The sequence below is a fragment of the Anas acuta genome, chromosome 7 (genome assembly GCF_963932015.1).
Source record: "Anas acuta chromosome 7, bAnaAcu1.1, whole genome shotgun sequence".
Classification (NCBI taxonomy): domain Eukaryota; kingdom Metazoa; phylum Chordata; class Aves; order Anseriformes; family Anatidae; genus Anas; species Anas acuta.
In genome coordinates this window covers 16,011,956-16,021,129 of record NC_088985.1, presented here as the reverse complement: position 1 = coordinate 16,021,129, position 9,174 = coordinate 16,011,956, and the positions used below count along the sequence as shown (strand labels likewise).

Genomic DNA, 9,174 nt, shown 5'->3' with positions numbered 1-9,174 from the left:
AAGGTTTTCAGTCTTCCTACATGTTGTTGGGTCAAATGGAAAGCACACAAAAAAACTGAGTTCATTTTTGTGAGCTTATGGTGTAACTAGCTTTTGCTTTAGCTGTGAGAATGATACTAACACTCATAAAAAAGGCAAAAATTTCATGCACAGATATTTCTGGAAAAATAATACACACTTAAAACTTCTAAAAACTACTATTAGAATCTGGTGTGTTTTACACAGATTTAGTTAGATTATCTAGATTTCTTATGTACACTCATATTTAACTTCCAGTGTTAGGAAAAGCACTGACAGTTTTAAAGATGGCAAGCAATCAGACTTCGTCTCAGCTCCAGCTGTTTGACCTTTACTGTACCACGTGTTTCTAAATGATTTTTTTCTTCTGAGACCAATTCTGCTGAAATACTTGCACCACAATTCTTGCCAGTTAACTGTAGTGCACACAGCAGAAATCTTTCAACAGTCTGTGGGTGTTGCCGTGGGTTGTTCTTTGTCCTGGGTCTGGGGTAAGACCCTGGTGCTAAAGTCAGGAGTCTGCTTATTTAATTCCTCATTGTTGGTGACTCAGAATCTTTCATGTTTACTCAACCTATGCTATAAGCATTAAAATTTAAACAGCTCTTACTACTTTCATTAGTCTTATCTGGTGTGCATCGTGGAGCTCAGCTGGGTGTGCTATGTGAGTCATGGGTACAAGTGCTCTATCTGAGCCCCAGCCTGCTGTGGTTAGGAGAGCGGAGGGAGTAGCTTACAAGTAACTAATGGCATTTGTCCCTAGACATTTTATTTGATCCATGGCAGTGATACTGAAAACACACCTTAGCCAAATCTTTATTAGACATGCTTACATTTTTCATTTGAGAAATCAAAAGTTATGCTGTGTTTAGGGCTTGGATGTTGTCCAGGTAAGAGTTATGAGGAGGGGTATTTTTTCTGTAGGGATGGGATGGAGGAGTTTTCTGCTGCAGCAGCTGAAACAGCGTTGTCATAATTTACTGTCTGCAGTTCCCCAATCTCTTAAGTGTCCCCGTAGCAGCTAGGAGGGGTGGCTGTCCCCTCGGCCCGGCCGGGACTGCCCGGGCTGGGCAGGGGGTGAGCAGCGGCTCGGAGGGGCTGCGAGCCACCAGGCTGGCCTGTGGGGCGGGTGTGCCACCTGGTGGCCGCTGCTTTCCTTTCTGATCTCTCCGGGGAACGAAATTAAACCAGAAAGAGCTGCTTTATTTGATATTTCTCTCATAACTTTGATTAGCTCATTGAGCAAATGGGGACATAATATTTGCAGTAAGCCTAAGCCTGGCTCTTAGATAATAAAACAGAGCTGGAGGGGAGGGAAACCTTAGGCCACAGCACCCGGCTGTCACCCACACCTGTGTGTGTGCAAGCAGGACAGTGTGCATTGACACTTGTGGAGCCTTGTTCTGGCTCTCCAACACCAGTGGCCTGCAGCCACTGCCCGGGCTCATCCCTGCCCTGAGCCCAGCCGCATGGGTTGAAGAGGCAGGTTATCTCCTTGTCTGGCAGCCTCAAAATGGCTCAAGGGCCCTTGATTTCCAACAAGAAGTTCTGGCTGCACGTGCCAAAAGGATGGCAGAATGTGCCCTCTGTCAGAGGCCAGAAGGCAGAGGGGAGGAATTTGAAGCATTGCCTGACCTGTTTTTTTTCGGAATCAGGCAGCTGGTGGCACCAGGCCCCATGGTGTGGCAGGACGGACTGTGGTGGCAACGCACCACAGGGACACATAGGTCGTTCACAAAATCTCCCCACACCCTCTTTCTGCAGTTAACTTAGGTCCCAATCAAGCATTTGAAGTGCAGGAACAGGGGAAAGAGCAGAGCAACTCCATGACCAGCGCCTGTCCTGTCATAAAGCACATGTACACTTTCGTGAGGCAGCAGTCCCCCGCCAGGAAGCTGTTGCCGGTTGCTCCCCGCTGCTGTGACAATTGCATCAAGATCCCTGCCACACCGAGGGACCGGTTGAAAGCTGTCTCACAGGATATTCCAGTAAAGGGCGGAAGATGAGGTAGGTTTTGTCAGGACTGTTTTGTTTACTTTTGTGAATGTACGAAGTCCGTGTCTTGGACAAAACCAGAACACCAGCCTGCCCACGGGGCTGGGCTGTGACTGCACAGCCAGCACTGCTGTCTCGGGGCTACCACTGCCTGCTGCTGGGGGCTGCCTTGCCTCACCCCACTCCCCTTGGCTCTCATTAGTCTTCAGGGCCTCATTCCCTGGCCCCAGTGCAGCGTGTCAAAACCCTTTCTCTAGGTGTTTTGAGCCCTTCTACTCCGCCAGGACCACTTTCTTGGGTGGCTGCCTGGGCCTTAGCAGCGTCCCAGTGACAGGGACAGGAGTTGGGGTGACTGCTTGCAGGCCCCTGGGTGAAGGCTGCAGGGTCTGTGGTGGCTCAGACGGCTGCCCTGGGAGGGAATCGGCAGCTGATGGTGGTATGGAGGGCAGCAGAGGGAAAAGCTGTTTTAGCACCATGATGATTTCTCAGATTTTTTATTTATTTTATTTATTTATTTATTTATTTTTAATGGTGTTGTAAAGGGCAAATTTACAGGTTTTGCGAATTTCTTTGTCTCTGCCTTTTTGAGTGGGCTTGGTGGGTTAAGATCATGAGGATCACCTGGTGTGATTTTCACTTCTCTAATTAGCAGCATCTGCTTCTGAGAGCGAGTACTTGGATGCAGGCTGCTGGCTGTAGCTGGGGTGTTCATCCGGGGGGGTCAGCTTTGTCTAGTCTTCTTGATGGTGGCTTTGGGGGTATTTTCTGCCAGAAAACAGCACCAGGTAGGTGTGAGGTGATGTCTGGTGTTTTGGGAACCAGTGTTTCATGACATGTTTTTAAGTAAACTGCAATTCGCAAGCAACTTGTTAGGGTACTGTTACTCTAGCCCAGCTGCAGGTTCGCATTGCAGCCTTTGTAAAAGAAGGCTGATATCTGCCTGTGTTTGCTCAAACACTTCATTTTTCTTTTATTTTCGTAGAGTTCATTGTGAAACGTTCTACAAGGTTGAGTCTGGTACAAGACTGTCAGGTTTTCTGGTGAAACCTAGCACTTTGTAGTGTAGGTCCTCACTCTATCAGGGTACTTGAGTGTGCTATTGGATCTATTTGCATCATTTCTTCAACTTTTCTTCTTTCTGGGGCCTGTCTAAGCACTCTGGCTCAATATCCCTGTTTTCTCTTTGCCTGAAGCAGTAGCAGAGAACTGTGCTGTGGCTGCTTGTTTGTTGCTGCTTCCAGAAGTCTCTCTTAGCAGCACACCTGTGTCCCAAGAGGTGCTGTTGTGCCATGGAGCGAGGTTATTTGGTCGCTTATGTGAGACAAAACATTGCTTGCTTCACGAGTGCAGAGAGTGATATCTTGCAGGAAGCAAGAGCCGCTGCCTTGAGAAGTTTGTGCTTTAGGCCGCTTCAGACGCTTCTTCCTAAAATGAGATCATTCCGTAGTTCTGCCTGGGATTTCTGGGTTTAAAAATAGGGGGTACTGCTGTAAGTGGTTTGGCAGGGCAGGGCCACAAGCTGTTGATGTGCCTGCCCTGGCCTAGCGGCATGTGCCAGCCAGCCAGCTTCAGGCCGCAGCGGGCACCTGGGCAACAGGCCTGTGGGCACAGGGAGCTCGGCTTGTTTTATAGCAAAGGAGTGAGGAAAGAGTTAGCTTTGCAGCTTTGACCACGTGCCGTTAATGCGGTCTGTGGATGTAGCCCTAAATGCTTTGTAAGCTCAGCAAACAGGCCCCAGCCGCAGGTCTGCAGTTCTCATTAAGGGTGTACCTGTGGTCAGAGGTTTAAACTTGCACTTGAAGTTAAGCTTGTGCTAAGGGCATGACAGCATAGCTGGCACGTGAGTGACTGTGCTGGAAATCAAGGAAGGAAAATGAGGCAGCACCCAACAGAGTAACCGAAGCTGGGTGAGAGAAAAAGAGGGCCCTTGGTGGCACCTGGGTCCCTTTCCCTCACACAGAAGGGAATTTGGGGCCCTGCCTCGCTGTGTGTTTAAATGCAGCTGTGGTTTTTGCCTCTTTTGTCTTCTGCATCTCCTGGTCAAACCCACCACAGTAAAAGTGTGGGCAGGGGGTTTCTTCCTGGCAAACTGCCACGTGCAGACCTAGAGCCCCCTTGGAAACAGGCTCTGTGTGTTTGAGGAGAAACTGCAGCTTTTGGTATGTGAACAGCCTCGTCAAGGGTTTGACTTAGTATCATGTTGTAGTTGCACCTTGATGGTGAATTCATGTTTTTCTGCACAGGGGATGCTTTAGGGGCTCACTGGAATACCACCTAGCTCAGCTGTACACAGGGAACCGAAGAAGGCTCTGTGATTTCTTTCAGGGTGTATTAATCTCTTTGATATAATACATATGACAGCACAGTAGTTAGACAATTAACTGTGGTTTTCTGCTTAGGAACGACCCCACTAATTACTCCTCATTGAAAAGATGGATTAAGTAGCTTGGGAGAGCATTTTATAGCAGCTGACGTTTAGGTGGCTAGGGGACGTCAAAGGTAACCATGCTGAAACAGTATAGCGGTGTCCTGCTGGTGTGCCTGGGGTCTGAGGAGATGGCTGGAAGCTGTGGGTGACAGCACTTTTCCCACCTTCTGTGTGGGGCTGGAGGCAGACAGATTCCTGCATGCAGAGCAGCAGGAAGGTCTTGATGCCCCCTTCCTGCCTTCATGGCTCAGCATGGGGTCAAGAGCATCTATTGCTTCCTGATGAAGTTTTCCAGGTCCTCTGATTGCAGCTGAGCACTCCTCCTGCCTTCAGGTTTTCACCTATGTCAGGCAACAACAATGCCAGCTTGTAGTAAGCAGCTCACAAATACACACCTTGTACAGAAATGAAGTAAGCATTCAGTGCTGTGAGGCACAGCCTGTGTGAGTTTACCTGTTGGAGAGAAAATGGCAGGACCTGCAGGGTAAACAATAATGCTTTTTTTTTTTTTTCTTTTTTTAAACAAACAAGGTAACCACTATCTTGGATCAGTCTATTTGTATACTCCTAAATTTTGATCTTCCCCTTATTTTAATCTCTGAATTTAGTCCAAAGAGATACATGTCTTGTGAGCCTTTAAAAGTTAAGTCCTAATGTTTGCTTCCTAAAAATAGAAAGAGAAAAAAGCGTGTTAAAACAAACACTGTGGTGCTGTGCGTGTACACAGTAGCTGGGCATTGCATTTACTTGTGACAGCAGCAACAATCATTAACTCTCCTGCAAACCTAATTCCACAGTGTCAGAAAGTTACTGCTTTCAGTTTACCAACAAACCCCATGTCCCTACCCCAGCATAACTCAAAAGGCTGCTGTAAAAATGCACAGTCCTTGTTTATTCAGTAGGTTGAGTAGGAATAAAATTATGAGCCTTTAAACTAAATAATAATTTTTTCCTTGTAGCTTGAGATCTGTTCAATCAATAATCTTTCTGCTAACTCTGGGGAGAATTTTAGTTGCCTCCATAAAATGTTTTAATTATTTAAAATCATAAAATATAAGTAGGCACAATTTGCTTGGAACTCATTAGGGAAATATATGAATAAGAAGAAAAGATAATGTTTGCTTTTGCATTAATTTAAAGCAGTCTTTAAAATATGAAATCTAATCCTGGAAAGCAGTGACTTATCAGCAATGTTTACTTTTCCTATAATAGGAATAAATATTAAAGCAGCTAGTTATGTGCTTATCCCTACAGTATTGCACAGAGGCTGAAAGGAAGATAAATAACATGTCTAAAATCCCACATTAATTTCCCCCTTTTACAGGTTTTATGCTTGTTCATTTCCTTTTTCAAAAACATTGCCTTTAAAATTATTGTTATAAACCAGGTGACTTAGAAACCACGAGTAGCTGCAAATGCATGAGGCCAATTTGCGTGTGATTAGACTTAGGCAGGGGTAATGCTTTATCCTCAGGCAGAGCCCTTCATCCCTGTGCAAACCACTGGGCAGAGCCTGCAGCAACAGGCTCAGTTGCTCAGTGGCCAGCAACTTCTTGCCTGGGATCTGGCCAGAAACCCAAGTCCCCACAAAGACCTGCTGGTTGCATCTTTGGTTTTCCACATGTTGATTCTGGGAAGCAGAAGATAGCGGAGCTGCTGAAGTGCAAATGAAATAAGCAGTAAAATCAAATGTGATGCAAACTGCCTGGCAATCAGTTCAAGTCTTTTGTGTGTGGGGAACTCATAGGTTATCTGAACACGTTGGCATGTCCCTTGTGCGGGAGGACAGCTGGAGCTTCTCAGTATGGCCATGGTCCAGCTGCGAGGGGTGGCATCTGCCACTGTGGTGAGCTGAGCATCACCACGGCTGTGGTGCCTGTGATGTGCTGTGCTCTGGTCCCAGCTGTGGAGTTTCTGAGGGGACTGGGGAGCTGCTCATGCTTGAAAGGAGAGGACTTGGATGAGGCTTACAGTCATGTTTCTTCCCTGTATCTTAAGGGCTTTATCACAAGAAGCATGCGAACTATCTTCAAGAAGCAGCAGTTTACAGAAAGCGCTGTCCACGTGTAATGTGGCTAGACTCAAACAGGTTAAAAACACTTCATCAGCTTGTTAAATAAAGGAGGTGGCAATAGCAGAGGTTCAAACAAATGCCTCTAACTTGGGCTACACCCGTCAGTCCAGCTCTCCTTTAGGCCTGCTGTGACATGACAGACAGGCAATGTTCCCCACTTCATCCACTGCATGTCCCAGCAGGATCAAAAGCTGCAGCGTTGAACATGCAGAAGCAAGCCTCGAGCGTTCAGGAACTGCGGTGTTTGCTCTTGGAAGGAGGGGCTGTCCTGTTTCTTGATCTGAGCACCTTTGTGTCCTCAGTGTTTTCCAAGCTGTCCATAACTCCAAGCTCTTGCTGCCTTCCCTTTGGTTTTATCAGGCAGGGCTAGTGCAAAGTGTGTGTGGCAGCAGTGCTGAATGAGAGTTGGCTGCTCATTTAGTGAGCAAGTACAATGAGAAGTACACTCTGCAAGAATCTTCTGTTCCTTTCCCCAGGATCTATCCAAATACCACACCATCACTTCTAACATAACATCTGAGGAGCAAGGGCTGAGATACCTGACCAGCAGCTACTGTTACGTTCTCTAATTCTCATGATGGTTTGGGAGTGTAGGTACCTTAAAGGAGGCTGTAGCGAGGTGGGGGTTGGTCTATTCTCCCACATGCCTGGCGACAGGATGAGGGGGAATGGGCTTAAGTTGTGCTGGGGAGGTTTAGGTTGGATGTTAGAAAGAACTCCTTTACCAAAAGGGTTGTTAGGCATTGGAATGGGTTTCCCAGGTACGTGGTCGAGTCACCATCCCTGGAGGTCTTTAAAAGACATTTATATGTAGAGCTTAGTGATACGGTTTAGTGGAGGTGGTTAGTGTTGGGTCAGAGGTTGGACTCGGTGATCTTGGAGGTCTCTTCCAACCTAGACAATTCTGTGATTCTGGGAGTTACTGGGGGTCGTGAGTGGGGATTTATTTTTTAATATACTATTCTTCAGCCCCATTTGCTTCTGAGCATGTCCCAAATATATGTTTATCACTTGTGTTGGCCACCCTGGAGCCAAGCCTCACAACTGGATTAGATGCCAGTGTTGCGTGAACATCTGGGTGGGAGGGCTGGGCAACTGCTAGGCCAGCTCCTCTCTTTGGATGGGAAATTAGGAGGCTCTACTGTGAGCAACAGCTCAGGCAGGTGTGATATCTGTGTGTCAGGAGAAGATCTGTAAGCTTTCATACGCGATCTTGCTGTTAAAGACAAAGACTTGTGAGGCATTATCGTATGGTCCACTCTCGCCACCTAATGAAAGCCTAAATTCCCATTGTCCCTGCAAATTCCCCAAGGCTGATTCACCACTTGAATTAAACCATAATTATATATTATCAGCAGTCACTTTATAGTAAGGTTGAAGGATTAAATGCAGTTAGTGGTGATGAATTCCAGACGCACGGGGCAGGAGCCTGAAGAGAAGGCCAGCTTCTGAGTAACTACAAAATGAAGTGTAATGTATTCTAAATATTTGATTCAATTAAGCTTCCTTCTGCTCTTTGTTTCAGCTTACAGATGGCTCATCAATCTATAGTTTGGGGACACATTGCTATTCTTTCTAATGGTAATTACGTGATCAGGATGGAGACAGGTTTGATTAAATGCATGCACCATACTCTGCATATTTAAAATGGAGCAGAATCCAAAGCAGAGGCAATGTGCTAGCCCACTGTATGCAGATAGAGCCTCAGGCGCTTGATAGAGCCCTCTAAGCAAAACTAGTGTCTTCTGCTAGCATAGGTCATGGGGACATCTCACTTTACCTTCTGTCTCATTCTCCTTGTTAGATGATCTCTCAGTAGCCAAACCTGGTCTCCTGTACAAGAAACCAGCACCCTTGAATGCTCTGTGCTTATTTTGATATGCTGTTATTTGTGTGTTGTCGTGGTTTGGCTTCCACTAATAAGCATCCAAAAATGATGAAATAGTAACCAGCTGCTTGCTGTCTTCACTTTACTTAGTGGTCTCTAGTAAGCTTTAACCCATTTCACTTTGCCTTCATACTGGTATGAGTAAAGCAGAATTGTCTTATATTTGAATGTTCTTTTGTGAAAAAAAAATCTATTATTAGGTGCATCTGCAATTTCTGTGGGTTGCCAGTGAAACCCTCGCTGCCTGCACATCCCTGACTTTGTGAAATGCTTGTGACCAGTGTCTGGGAAGAGGATCCTTCTTTTCAGTAGAGATGTTCTCTTTAAAAACATACCTTCTTTGTAAAATTAGGTATCCCTTTTCTCCCTCCCATTGTGTGGTGATGAGAACACCCAGCTTGGTTTTATTCTCTTGACGCTGTAGATGCTATAAACAATGCTATAATCTCTAGCATATGTTAACCATGTTGAACTACTTCGATGGGGAAGGTGTGAATAGATACACTTGTTTCCATCCTATTTGCTAAGGCAGAGCCTTCACTTACCAGTAAAGTAGTGATATTGAAGGGGCTTTGTGCCACTGCAGGGTAGGAGCCTGGCAGCTGCTAATTTGGTTTGGAAGCTCCATCAGGAAGGCTTTTTTCTCATCTAAGGCTCCGAATACCAATTGGGCTTCAGGTAATCACACCTAGAATTATCACTGAAACTAATAATGGCATGGATGATCTTGCAGCTAATCTAGGAAAACTGAGCTTTATCAAAAGCAGAAGA

General features: G+C 46.0%; 1 long non-coding RNA gene across 8 annotated transcripts in view; it reads left to right on the top strand.

Moving 5' to 3' along the window:
* Window positions 1-2,691: 2,691 nt before the first annotated feature.
* Window positions 2,692-9,174, top strand: part of LOC137859567 (uncharacterized) — a 200,168-nt gene continuing 193,685 nt past the window's right edge. For 7 of the 8 annotated variants that reach the window (XR_011098385.1, XR_011098384.1, XR_011098383.1 and 4 more), the window contains exon 1: window positions 2,692-2,798. This is a non-coding gene — a long non-coding RNA (uncharacterized lncRNA). The remainder of the gene's footprint in view (window positions 2,799-9,174) is intronic. The other variant, XR_011098386.1, reaches the window with a different exon arrangement.